General features: G+C 34.5%; 1 long non-coding RNA gene across 5 annotated transcripts in view; it reads right to left on the bottom strand.

The window, feature by feature from the left end:
- LOC137759205 (uncharacterized) overlaps positions 1–13,524 on the bottom strand; it is a 520,553-nt gene that overhangs the window by 66,663 nt on the left and 440,366 nt on the right. For 3 of the 5 annotated variants that reach the window (XR_011073048.1, XR_011073054.1, XR_011073056.1), the window contains one exon: positions 3,881–4,540. The exons of the other annotated variants lie outside the window; for them this stretch is intronic. This is a non-coding gene — a long non-coding RNA (uncharacterized lncRNA). Of the gene's footprint in view, positions 1–3,880; positions 4,541–13,524 lie in introns of those variants that run through there. 5 annotated transcript variants of the gene reach the window in all.

Raw genomic sequence — 13,524 nt, 5'->3', positions numbered from 1 at the left:
TTTTGCCAATAAATTCTCCTGTCCTGTATTCCTTGAGACATCCTCTCTTTTCAGGGAGCCTAATATTTTTCCTCCCAACTGTGTAATTACTTAAGAAAAAACTGACCAAGATGTCTCTTGTACTTTTTCTCACATTTCCTTTATAGCCCAACAATGCAACTGTGCAATTTTTCCTACACTCATCATTCCTGTCTTTGATATTTTCATTCATCCTGGCACACAGTAAGTTCTCCCCAGTTGTTTGGTGTTCTGTACATCAGCATCTCGATACTCATAACTCCCAACTTCCCTAATTCTCAGTGTGCTTCCTGAAGCTATCATTTTATAATGACATCCTTCTATGCTGTGAAACTGTCCAGGCATTTCCCCTACTTCCACAACTTCATTCTGGATCTCCCACAAAGACATCAATGTCTTTAGTGTGTCTCAGTTTAGGAAGTGATGCGATGCCCTCATTCCTCAGTATTGTTTTTTGTTTTGTTTGTTTGACTTTTCCCATACCATTAGTTCTCACAACCTCTTATAAAACCAAATAAAAATATAAAGAAACAATAGGTACAAGAAGAAAAAATTTGAAGACCTGTAGCATTCCCCTACTATCATCACCTTCACCTTCATTTCTGCAATCCCAGGAAATCTGAGTCAATCTTTCCACTTCATAGGAGACTTGGCCCCTCTCTTGAGGTCTTATTTCTACATTCCAAGACATTTCAATATGAGGTTGGTTTTAATGTCAGTGAGAATGGCCCCTCCAACATCTTAGTCTTTTAGGTTCTTCACCACCTCACATTTACTGAGCTTCTCCCACATTAACTTCAACCACTCATACCTGCCATTACATATTTTCCCATTTCATTTCAAGTAACTGTTAGATTAACTGAAGCTTCTTCACTTTAAATCTTCTTCTTCTAATAAGTTGGTTAAACTTCTAAATTTGTTCTTCAGCTTTAATCCAACTTCAAAGTCATTTATACCTCTACTTTCCTCCAAGCTATCAGTCTTTTTGTTCCTTTAGTTGATTGTTTATTTAATTTTTTCATCATTTCAGTAACACTTCATTTGCCCATATTCTGCATCTAACTTCCCTCAGACACAGCAACAACAATAACGACAAAACTCAGGAAGAACAAGATAGGGCATATTTGAACCACCATAAATCCGTGGATGTAAAACCCACAGAGGACTTCAGCATTGTCTGACAGGTCCCTTCCTAATTCAGTCTCTTCAATTTGCTTCCTAACTGCTTCTCTTCAAGTATCGGGAACCCATAAACCCTCACTGCCCCCCGTGCACAGTATATGATTCCTTTTTGTAAATATATCTCAGAACCCTGTAATTTGTCACTTCTTCTCTTTTGTAAATGATTAACCTCATCCTCTGGCACGTATACTGATTATTGAAGGCCCCAGTGGAAACCTAAGAGACTATCTCATCTTGGTATATCACTAGATTCATAGAAGATACAAATTATTTTAGTAGAGTTTTTATGGTCAGTCAAATATATAACCTTAATGCATAAAGTTTTGTCAGAGGAAAACTGCTTGACTTTTCAAAAAGGCTCACTCATTAAAGATAAAATGAACTTTGTGTTCATTTTAGCTGTAACCTTTAAGATATCAATGACTATATACTCACTGTAATCATTCTTTAAAATTAGAATTATTGAAAAGTTTTATGATCACTGATGAGTGAAAGAAATATTGATTTGCGATCAGGAGAGATGGTCTCGGGCGGTAAACGGGTGAATTCCCAGAAGAATTTACTTCACTCTACTGCTTTCTGACACTATTGAAGTGGGTCAATTAGAAATAAATTCATCATGTTTTTAAACTTAATCATACATTTCATTATAATGCTTTAGATAGCAATTTAATCTAAGTAACTCCAGGATGAAAAAATGAATTATATCAATTAAGAGTCTACTATAGCACAAGTACCCCAAATTGTTAGAGGCATGCATTTTTCTATATGTCACTGGTAAATCTTGCTTTTTATATTATTCTTCATTGTGTTTTCTTGTTTGTTTTGCTAATAAAACTAATTCATATTATTATGTGTATGTAAATGTGGAGGATAAAACCACTCCTCTACAAGTAATCGTCATTTAATAGACATTTTTTTAACTGATAATAATCAGTGTAGACAGGTAAGTGGATCGGGTCATTGGATTAATAGTTCCAATAATTTTAATAATGTTTTAACAGTTATGTGACACCCTGCGGATTGAATAATGAGGAATTATTTCTTATGTAACAAATGATAAAATAATTTAGGAAAGAGAACTCATTACTTTTAAATCTGAAAACTTAAAAAATAATAAAAGAGAGACAAAGATTGTACATTGAGAAGATATATCATCATCTTTAAAAATATTTGTTCTCCATTTCCTAAACTTCTTCTTTATTTTGTTTTATTAATTTTATTTTACTTTGTTTGTTAAATCATGTGCTTTTCTATAACCTTACTTCTCAGTTTTATTACTTCCTGTAAAAGATTTTCATTATAAAGCAGTAAGCAACCAAACCTAATCTGAGTAGAGTATCTCCATATTGCTGTAATCTCTGGTTACTGTTCTTTCTTTCCCATTTCCCCATTCCTGAAGCAGCCCAGTTCCTTGCCTTCTGTCACATTCTACTCTTACTTTTCTCTCTCTCTGGTGACTCATTTTCAGTCTCCTTTGTTATCTCATCTCTGTACAAGTGTCAATAAATTTGAATTTCCTATGCATTTAATCTTATGTCTTCTTTTCTTCTTATGCCAACTTTCTCCCTAGGAAAATACATTCTCTCCCATGGCTTTAAATCTCATTTATACTTAGAGGCCCCAAAGTGTATATCTCCAGAACAGATCTACTTTAGTCATTCCAAACTTACTTTATTGAACCAACTACATTCCCATCTGCTCACAATTATATAACCTAGCTCAGAATGAGGTTCTTTTTTAAACACGGTTTTTCCAGAAAGCTGTTTTGGCACTTCACTTCTGTTACTCTGCACATCCAGTCTATCATGTAGTCTTGTCAATTTACTCTTATCAATATATAACTGCACCCGTTTTATTTTCCCTTATTACAAACAGTAGTTTGAGCCACTGTGATCAATTTCACCTGAATTATTGCAGTATTTTTTTTAATTAGCTGTCTCGTTTTGCTTTGGACAGTTCAATCCCTGGTAATTCTACCCAATTTACTCTTGAAATTGTAATGAAAAAATTTTCAATAACTCTGATCAGTGAATTCCCATGCTTAACATACATTGAGAACTTTTCAGTACATTTAGAATAAAATGCAAAACTCTTAACCTGGCCTGTAAATCTTTACTTGCCATTCCATATTTATTCTGCTTACTTCCCCTCAATCTCTATATTCTAACCACCAGGACCTTAGGTTCAGTTCATCTGAAAGCTAAGCTCTATCTTAGTTTAGGGTCCTTACATCCTTACACATGCCATTTTCTCTACCTAGAACTGTTTTTCCTTGGTCTTTGGATGGTGATTTCAGAGCCATTCATCAGTTCTCAGCTGAATTGCCTTTTCCTCAGGAATGTCTTAGAAATACCTCACCTTAAAGCCAAATTACATGACCAACACGAAACATAACATCACACTCTTATGTTTGCTTATATTACTCATATGGTATTGCATATTTTGTTGTTTATAATTGTTATTCATTTGCCTGATGATTCATAAAAGTTCTCTTACTTAATGACAGTAAACTCTATGAAGTCAGGGATGTTATCTATCTTAGTCATCTATCTTCCATATCTAGCATAGTACAAAGACATTCAAAACATAGTTTTAGAATTAATAAATGAGGAGCAGGCTTGTATTTTTATTCTTCCTTAACTTTATTTCAGAATTAGAAAAGAAAAACAAGGTTTTGAGACAAACGGCACTGTAAATGTAGGTACATTGGGCTTGCAAGTCAATGGGCTTGGCATACATAGAAGCAATCCCTCCTGCCATGTTCTTTATAAAGTGTTTCTGATCTATCTATACCTTATTCCCCAAGACTCTACATCATGGGATACATATTCTCAATGGCAGTACCGTTTGATTCTAGGTGTACTGCTTAAATATAAAGTCAAAATTCCTTTGTATGATGCATAAACATTTTAGTCTTTTGATTACTATTTAACTTTGCAATCACATGCTCCTGTTATGCTCACTTAACTGTCACCTAACCAAGCTTGGGTCCACTCACCCACGCACAGTAAAGTCAATCTACTGACAATGGGTTGTGGTGAAGGAAAGTGCAGTGTTTATTGTAAGGTGCCATACAAGAAGTCCAGGGCAGCTAATACTCAAAAAACCTGAACTCTCAATGGGTTTCAGAAGAGCATTTTTAAAGGTCAGGTGAGGGAGGGGAGTTGGAGGGTATATGATCAGCTTGTGCACAATTCTCTGATTGGTTGAAGGTGAGGTAACAGAGGGGTGTCACAAGGGTTAACCTTATCAGTCCTTAGGCTCTAGTAGGTGTGCGGGCTATGTGCTCCTGGTCATCAAGTAGTTAACTTCCTCCATTTGGTGTGGGTTGTAGCATCTGCCAAACAACACACGAAACATGTATCAGATACTGTCACCTAGGTACTTCAGAGAAAAACCAAAGACTCCGTGACTGCCATATGGCTGATTTACTGCTTAAATTCTTACCAGTTCTCTCCTGGCCCAACTGCTATTTTTGTCACTACATCCTTTTTTTTTTTTAATTAACTAATTAATTTATTTATTTTTGGCTGTGTTGGGTCTTCGTTGCTGGGCGCAGGCTTTCTCTAGTTGCGGCGAGCGGGAGCTACTCTGTCGTTGCAGTGGGCAGGCTTCTCATTGCGGTGGCTTTTCTTGTTGCGGAGCACGGGCTCTAGGCGTGCGGGCTTCAGTAGTTGTGGCACGCGGGCTCAGTAGTTGTGGCTCATGGGCTTAGTTGCGGCTCACGGGCTTAGTTGTTCCACAGCATGTGGGATCTTCCCGGATCAGGGCTCGAACCCGTGTCCCCTGCATTGGCAGGCGGATTCTCAGCCACTGCGCCACCAGGGAAGAAGCCCTGTCACTACATCCTTTTAATCATGAATTCTTGAGTCAGGCTTTTGTGACTCAGGAGAGGCCTGGGAAACTACAGCTTCTCTACAGAGACAGGCAGAGGACATGGGCAGGGGGGTCTGTCCCAGGAAGGCCCCATAGGGCCCTGATTTGTTCCATAACCGCTCTGTGTTCCAGACGAATAAAACTTAGATTATGCTTAAATTTGTGTACTCTTTACACTTCTACTCATAACCTCTGGTAGGGGTGGGATGGGCAGAGAATGTTGACTCTTTACTCCAGTTTTGTTGGCCTAGTGACTTTCTTCAGAACAATTAATTACCACATTTTTCAGGGTTTTGAGAAGGAAAAAGGAACCACAGTGGGTATCTCAAGCAGAAATTACACTGAAACATACACAGAAAAGCTGGAATAGCTGAAGTGTGCTTGTGTCTGAAGGCATGGAGGAAAGTCTGGGGTTATTGAATTTAAAGACACAGAAAAATTCCTACAACCTTGGTTCAGGGAGATGCTCCTATTACCAAAGCTTTAAGCTTCTCACGTCCACAGATTGGTGCTTAGACACGAGAACATGATGTCCTGTCACTTCCACTACTTCTAAAACTGCCATCTCTGTGGCTTTAGTTGCTGCCAGAATTAACAATAGCAGGATGGGCTCTGACTTATTAACCTTCTAAGCTGATACACTTGCATACAATGGGAAAGTGGTCTAAGCTGTATCCAGAACACTGGCTCAAAGGGAGTTTCATTGCTTGTTTGGTTTTGCTTTAGCTTTCTAAATGCTTTAACTTTAAGGAGAGAGGAATGAGTGCTGAAAAAAAAAAACCTGTACACACAAACTACCACACATCTTCCATAAATGTTTTCCCAGAAACATCAGCAAAATAATGCAGACTCACTTTGAAACCTAATATCACTTCCCTTACTTCCCATAGTACTACAACTGTGCAACTGTCTTCCCCAACATACTCTGAGATCTCCTGGGCATTATCCATCTATGTAATACTTTCATCTATGATAAGGTCTTCCAGATATTAGGTTCTCAATAAATATATTTTGAATTATTTAAATACTGAATGAATGAATAATCAACTGTATAGCCCTAACTTCTGACTTGCATGCAGCTAACGTTCCTCCACAAATTTTCTGCCATATATGTAAGCTTAGGCAAATAATATTAATGGCAATTATCACATTTTTCAAAATTCATCTGCTATCACCTCAGTTGCCAGAGAATTCTCCTTCATAACCTTTTGAACATAAGTTACAAAAAATCATTAGCATCAATCTTCATAATTAAACCTTTTTTTTTTAGAACAGTGTCAATCTCTAGCCAATTTTGCAGTCAGGTTTATGTAGGTACAGAATAAATATTGATAAATATTGAATGAATAAAGGCATGAATGAATGAATCCAATGACCTGAAAATAAACATCCATCTTTAAAGTTGTAAAATCATCCATCCATATTAGGGCCCTCCTGATTAGATCGGTCCCATCAAGAATACTTTATTTTTCTTAAAACCAACTGATTCAGAAACTTAATTATTTAATTATTTCTTGCAAAAACTGAAAGCAAAAAAGTAGATAATTTCAGTATTATAGTTGAAATTTCAACACTCTTCTTTCAATAATTGATGCATCAAGCCAACAATAAAATCATTAGTTGACCCGAACAGCACTATCACTGAACTTGATCTCACTAACGTTTATAGAACACTCCATCCAACAGCAGAATACCTATTTGTCAAAATCCACAGAGTTTAAAACATGAATAGTAAATCTTTATATATGCAATGAAGAATATCAATTAGGAGGTTATGAGATCCCAGGATAGAATGTAGAATGTTAAAAACTCCACCTATATTACAAACAAACATATAAAATAACTTCATTGAAGGGAGTGGAGAGAAAGGGTGCTGACCAAGGTGACTTTGAAAATAAATGGAGTCTCTAAGACTAAAAGCAAAAAATCTGTACATATGTATTTTACTTTAATTGATACAGATGTTTCTCTGTGAGGTACACTTTATCAATTATTTTACCTCTATACACATATAATGGAATTGAACATTTAAATAATAGATGTCAGATGGTGGAAGTCAGGTTTTTCATTGTTGGAGTGAGAGTTTACAGGTAGGGGGAGAAGGCTAGAGTGATCATGTATCAATAGATTAGAGTTGGAGACATAAGTAAGAACTCATGTAGATCTTAATATAGACACAGACGGTTGCATATAGAACTATTTATAGATATTTATATACATGGGAAAGAATACATACATACATATGCACATATTTTTCTTTGCTTGTCAGATGAGAAGTCCTTAAAGAAATTACACCACCTTAGCTTGAAGCACACCTAGCATTTAGATATGGATTTTTTATAAAGAAACCTGGGCTCTTTGGAAAAAAGGCCAATCTAAGAATGGGGAAAAGAAATACACGGGATGAACATGGAGCACCTTGTAGTGCCAGAAAGTAAGGAAGTGCTCAAAATATTTGAATTTACATATTATTCCAATTTAGGAAGGAGTGCATTGAAAATTAAAGAGTTTTTAATGTGTATTCTGTTATTTCCGTTATGGCTCTTCTTCATGCTCTCAGTGGTTTCAGAAATGTATCTTCTAGTATGTAAGGTATCAGTATATAAACTGCAAATGGTACTCTATATGAGAAGCTGAATTATGAAAAAGTGCATCTATTATGAGAGTCTCACACCTAGGTCAGGACACATAGTTCGGCAGTGGCAGAATAGAGAGCAAAGCCTAGTGGCCTTGGATGCCATTGTTTAACTCTTATCTATCTGGGAACTAAAGAATTAGATAAGACTCAACTACATAGTTTAGACATTTAAAGTAATTACATTTATTTAGAAATAAAATCAATTTAGAGATGGAAGATCATGTTGGAAATACTTTGAGAATTTTACGTTTATAGATTCAAAAGAAAATCATCTTCTGAATAGTGTTACTAATAAAAGAACTTTGTCTTGATCTACATAGTCTGAGCAGAAAACTTCTAGACTCTCTCTAGCAAGAACTTACAGAATAAGATTTACAAATCTCAATAAGCCAGTTTTTATGTCAGTGTCATCTTAGAATAAATTGACGGCTGCTAAAACTTAATTTAGTTTGAGTCTCTTCTGATCATATTTATAGTTTTACAGACAGCCATGTTCAATTCGATTATATTATATCTTACAAGAAATATGCCAAGTTTAAAGTAAGAATCTATTTTAAATGCTCTGATATTCAGGAATTTCTATCAAATTGCACTAAGCTAAGGATTTTAAACAAAACGTTTTACTTAATAAAACATTTGATCCCAATAGTAAATTGGTCGATATTAATCTCCACATTTTATTTTTGCATTTTCTAAAGCACATCTGTCAGAGTAATTATAGACTCCTGCATGTAATCTGATATTAGATGAAAAGTTTAAACTACAAATGACATAATATTAATATACAGAAGAATGAATTGATTTTTATGTTATTCTTGAAAAGAGAGTCCATCTTTTATAAAGTAAATTAAATTTACAAGTAAAAATTGAAAGTGGTATTTTGAATCATTTTAGACAGTAAACTTTCAGTTTCTGATGTTAATCATTTGTTGAATAACTTTTAAGTGATCAAATAATGAGATAATTAGGGGGTTCAGTAACTAGAGGAAGGAAAGGAAGAAATATTATTATGATATCACATACACGATATGTTATGTCACTTACTATATCATAGACTTTAATTTTGTCAATTACTTTATTTAGGGACATTAGGACAACTTGACCTAGACTACTTTATTTATTTATTTACTTTTGCAATAATATTTTATTTGTTCTGTTTGGTCCATTGTTAGTGTAAAATTATTTAGAGTTACATTGACTAAAATTAATATTGTAGTTTCTAGCTGTTCACAGGATTTGTTTTGCCTTAATTTACTAACTAATCTCTTGGCAGAGCTAAAACAATAAAGCTATTAAAGATATGTAGGTAAGTGCCAATGAGGAAAGAGACAAGTGTATTTACATGTCACTTTCCATTACGAGCAATGGGAAAAATTAAGACAAAATTAATTATTTTTTAATTAGTTGTATTCCTTAAAATATAATATAGTGAATATTTCTACCCTCAAAATTATCCACTGGAGTTATAGAACTTTTTGATTATTTTGTGAGTGTCAATTACATAGCTATCTCTAAAAATCAATTCAGAAAAAAAGAAAAATTTTTGTAATTCTATATATGTATATTTTGCCTAAAGTATGTGGATTAATAGCCTGTAGAATCCACATTAGAATCTAATCTGTATCTTTTACATTTTGTCAACCTAGTATTCAATTTATTTGTGACACCAAGTTTGATAACTGGTACAAATACATATACCCTAAATGTGATTTGGATTAAATAACCTTAATTTTAAAAATCCCCAATACTCTATTTTATTATGGTCTCTATTTCTAATGATGCCTCCATGTTTAAATTAGCCTGAGTACCTAAATCTTCTTGTTATGCTGAAATTTTGGAACATCAGTCTATATCTTAACACAATTAAAGTGACACAACTAGTCATGAAATTGATTATTGCTTCATTAAAAAATATCAGAATATTTTGAGGGTCCTGGAGGTTAAAAGCTAAAATCTGTTCCTGATTTACTGTGAAAAAAGAATGATAAATACACTAAAATCTAAGTCCAAACTTTCAAAGCTAAAATGCTGACCCAAAGCAGATAAGAATTCTCATTCAAAGGAAAAGAAGGGGAGACGCAAGGGGACCGGAAGCATAGCATCTGGCACTCCATTCGATTCCAAAAGTTCACCCCAAAACAAGTGTGGTTTTCAGAGAAGTGGCATAGTTGAGACATGAGAAGTAAATCACAGAAAAATACAAACCTGTATGGAAAATTCTCTTCCAACCTGATACGTTACTCTTAGAAGCATTTAGAGGAATGCTTATGAACTGGTTTGATTGAAAGGAGGAAACTGATATGGACTTTCTCTAATACAAAATGCACATAAGCTTCTAGAAAATTTTCATGGATAGTATATGCCATTCATTATGTAGTAAAAATACCTGCTTTACACATTTTAATCGAAAGATTTCAAGAGGTTGCACTTGGATATCTTGGTTTCTTTAATTTCGTTGTATTATAATTGAAGCCGACATTCATTTCTGAAATTGATGCAATGTCAAGATAGTGAAGTAGACCAGATGGCTTTTGCATGTTGCAATATAAAAACACAGCTTTGAAACTAGGTTTATTTGTGATCAAGTCCATTTCTGTCAATTTCTCAATATCATACCCCAGTTGATAAGCCTTTTTAAGGATCAGTATTCTTATATGTATAATATGAAAAATAGTAACTCACTATCAGGTGGTAGGAAGAACAGAGATAATGAAACAATATATCAGAAACACTTAGAACAGTGCCAGATATATAATATGTACAAAAATTATATTACTTTTACCGCCTGTAACAAATTACATTTCTTCACTATGATTTGTTACAATGCTATATATATATATATATATATATATATATATATGCAACAAATATTTATTTTGTACTTATCAGGCACTATTCTGGGTACTAGAAATGCATCAGAAAAGGTTTTCGCTTTCATGCACTATTCATTCCAAATTGTAAGATACTGTGATTTTCACTTAGAAGCACTGATTTAGTAACAGATTTACATAAGGAGAAAAGGAAAGCTTAAGAAATATTAAAAATGTAAAACAATTTCCTCCCCTAGTTTGAAATAAACATAAGTTCACATATATTGAGTTTCTAGGTTTTCTTTGTTTTTGAATTTAAAGCAAATAAAAATACCTTTTATTGGACAGATTTACAAAAAGTATAGTTTCTTATGTTGGGAAGCTTCCCTCTTGCCCTTTTTATTCCAGAATGCAAGGCCTCAGTGACTATCAAGTCTATGGAAGAATGTATTCAAATATCAGCTAGAATTTCCACACTTTGCATCTTCCATACAGATAAATCATGCCACATAAGGATCAGGAAATATCATCAGAAACCCTCCCAAGAGAATGGCAATGTCTTTTACAACCATTGTCTTTTAGGTCCAGTTTTATCCATGTACTTTGGCCTTTGCTCATTTAAACTTCCCTCAGATTATATCACACAGCCCAGTAAATGTCTAGTACATTTTCCCTTACCTATTCTCTCTGTAGTTGGATTTCTGTTACTTACCATCCAATGAGATATGACAACTCTGGTGACACCATATTACTACAGTTAAATTAAAACTGCTCACACTTAATGTAAGTGCATTCACTCTTTCACACACTTCTTTAACACATCTTTTAATATAAGATCCCTAAGATCAGGGGTTCTCTATATTGCTTACTACTTAATTTCTACAGCCAAAAGCAGAACTTGGCACATAGCAAAGAATCAATATGTATCTGATGGATGACTGAATATCATGGAACGAGAACCGTGTAAGGATGGAAATATGAGCGAGGTATTTAGTGAACGGAAGTTGAGTGAGAAAATATTTCTACCCTCTGATTGTATCCCTTCCTTCCACCCCCACTTTTTTTTTTCCCCACAATTATAAGGGGGTGGTTTTTATTCCCTGTTATATCACTTGCTTATGTCAGAATGACCTTAAAGTTTGGTTTGGCAGTTTTGTACTAAAGAATGTATTGCATTACAGGAGAAAAGAGAAAAATAGAAATTTAGTAGAAATTAAGTTAGTTAATATTTATAATTTTAAAATGCATATAAATCAATGGGATCTTGTGGAGAAATAGACAAAAGAGGGTAGAGGAAATTACAAAATATTTGCTTTCATGCCACCAAGAAATTTAAGTGAGTGAGACTCGGGTTAATCACATGGAGTAGAAGGGTTACCAGAGAATAAGCAGAACTTGATGAAACTTTGGTTAGGTTGATAATGGTGGTCCCATTTTATGGTCATGATGCAATATGAAAAATGACAAATTTAAATGAAATAAATAGTATATAGAGACAGAAGTGCATTTGGCCTAAATATATCACCTGGAAGAATGCTGGGAGTAATTTGAGAGGAATTGATGCAGCTGTCTGAACTTGAGATGATTAAGGAAGTATTTACATAAAATTTATAGGTAGGTGGATAGATAGATAGATAGATAGATAGATAGATGAGAGAGAAGGGGAGAAAATAGCTTCTTGATACACAATGTAACTTTTCTCACTGGTTGAATCAAAAGTAGAGCCAACAGAAAAAAAAAAAAAAAAGTAGAGCCAACAGATCAAGTTCTTGAAGAACTACTTTGCCTCCTCTGTACCTCATTGTCATTGCCTGGACAGAACTTTGGACTGAAAATGACATTCACTATCCTATTTTATTTATGTAAGGAGGCTGCTGTTTGTACTTAGAGGATTTACCACCCAAAGAAAAAAGCAGAAGCAGAAGCAGGAATGAAAAATTTGCCTTTATCATGTGCGGGCAATTATTTTCAAGTATTTTGAAAGTTTATGACAACTTCAAATAAAAATATTGTTGCCACACCTAGGGATTCATGGCAATGCTGTGAAATGTTTAAACCCCTACACTAGGCATGCAGCATAGTCTTCTTTCATGGGGTCTTTGAAGATATCTATGATGATGATAAGACAATAACTTGATTCAAGATGAATCAGAACCAGCACAGGAAACAGAACTTTTCATTTCCCTGAATATCGTCTCTAGCATTGGCGTTTAGAATCATGTACTGCTTTTCCTCAGCCCTTGAGAAATGCTGTATTGATGAGCAAGAAATCAGGGAAGTCAAGAACAATGACAAGCTCCTTTGTGAAAGCTCTCCTCTGCTTTTAATTGCCAAGTCCTGCCAGTAACTTCAACACTAAACTATGAAAGGATTTTGAAATCCAGCATGATTAGATGAGAGTGAAGCACTATCTCTCAAGATTAAAATCTAAGGAAACCACAGTATTGAAATACCAGACTTGAGACTATCTTTCGGAATGATTTTAGCCTTTGAAATCAGTGTTTCAGCCAATTTAGATAAACACTACACTTTTCTCTTCATGGTCCTTCAGTTGTATTTTTATCATGAAAAGCAAAAGCACTTCCTTGAAATAGCCCACATCATCTGAAAGATGCCACGTGTAACATTGATTGGCAGGCATTTGAGAATGGTAGACAGCCAATAAATCACTTAGAACGGTGTGTCCTTCAGTTCAACTTTAAAAATTTTCCTTTTCTCCCTTTAAAAAGCGCATTTCAATATCAAATATATATTTTTTTCTATTTAAACTTATACATCAACCTGAATATTGGGACACGCAGTGAAACTAACTGATTTGGCAATAATCCCCTAGAGCATAACTATAAACTAAATGCAATTTACATTTACGTGACAGATTTGGTTCCCAGACCAGACAATTTGTTAGTTATCAAAGGCATGTTTTAGTCCTGATTTCTGTACAGAGGAATTTATGAAATTGCATAAATAGAAACATTATTTTTTTAATTCCTGGATTTA

Source organism: Eschrichtius robustus, chromosome 2, assembly GCF_028021215.1.
Source record: "Eschrichtius robustus isolate mEscRob2 chromosome 2, mEscRob2.pri, whole genome shotgun sequence".
In the NCBI taxonomy this organism is placed as follows: Eukaryota; Metazoa; Chordata; class Mammalia; order Artiodactyla; family Eschrichtiidae; genus Eschrichtius; species Eschrichtius robustus.
This window is presented reverse-complemented; position numbering and strand designations above follow the sequence as displayed.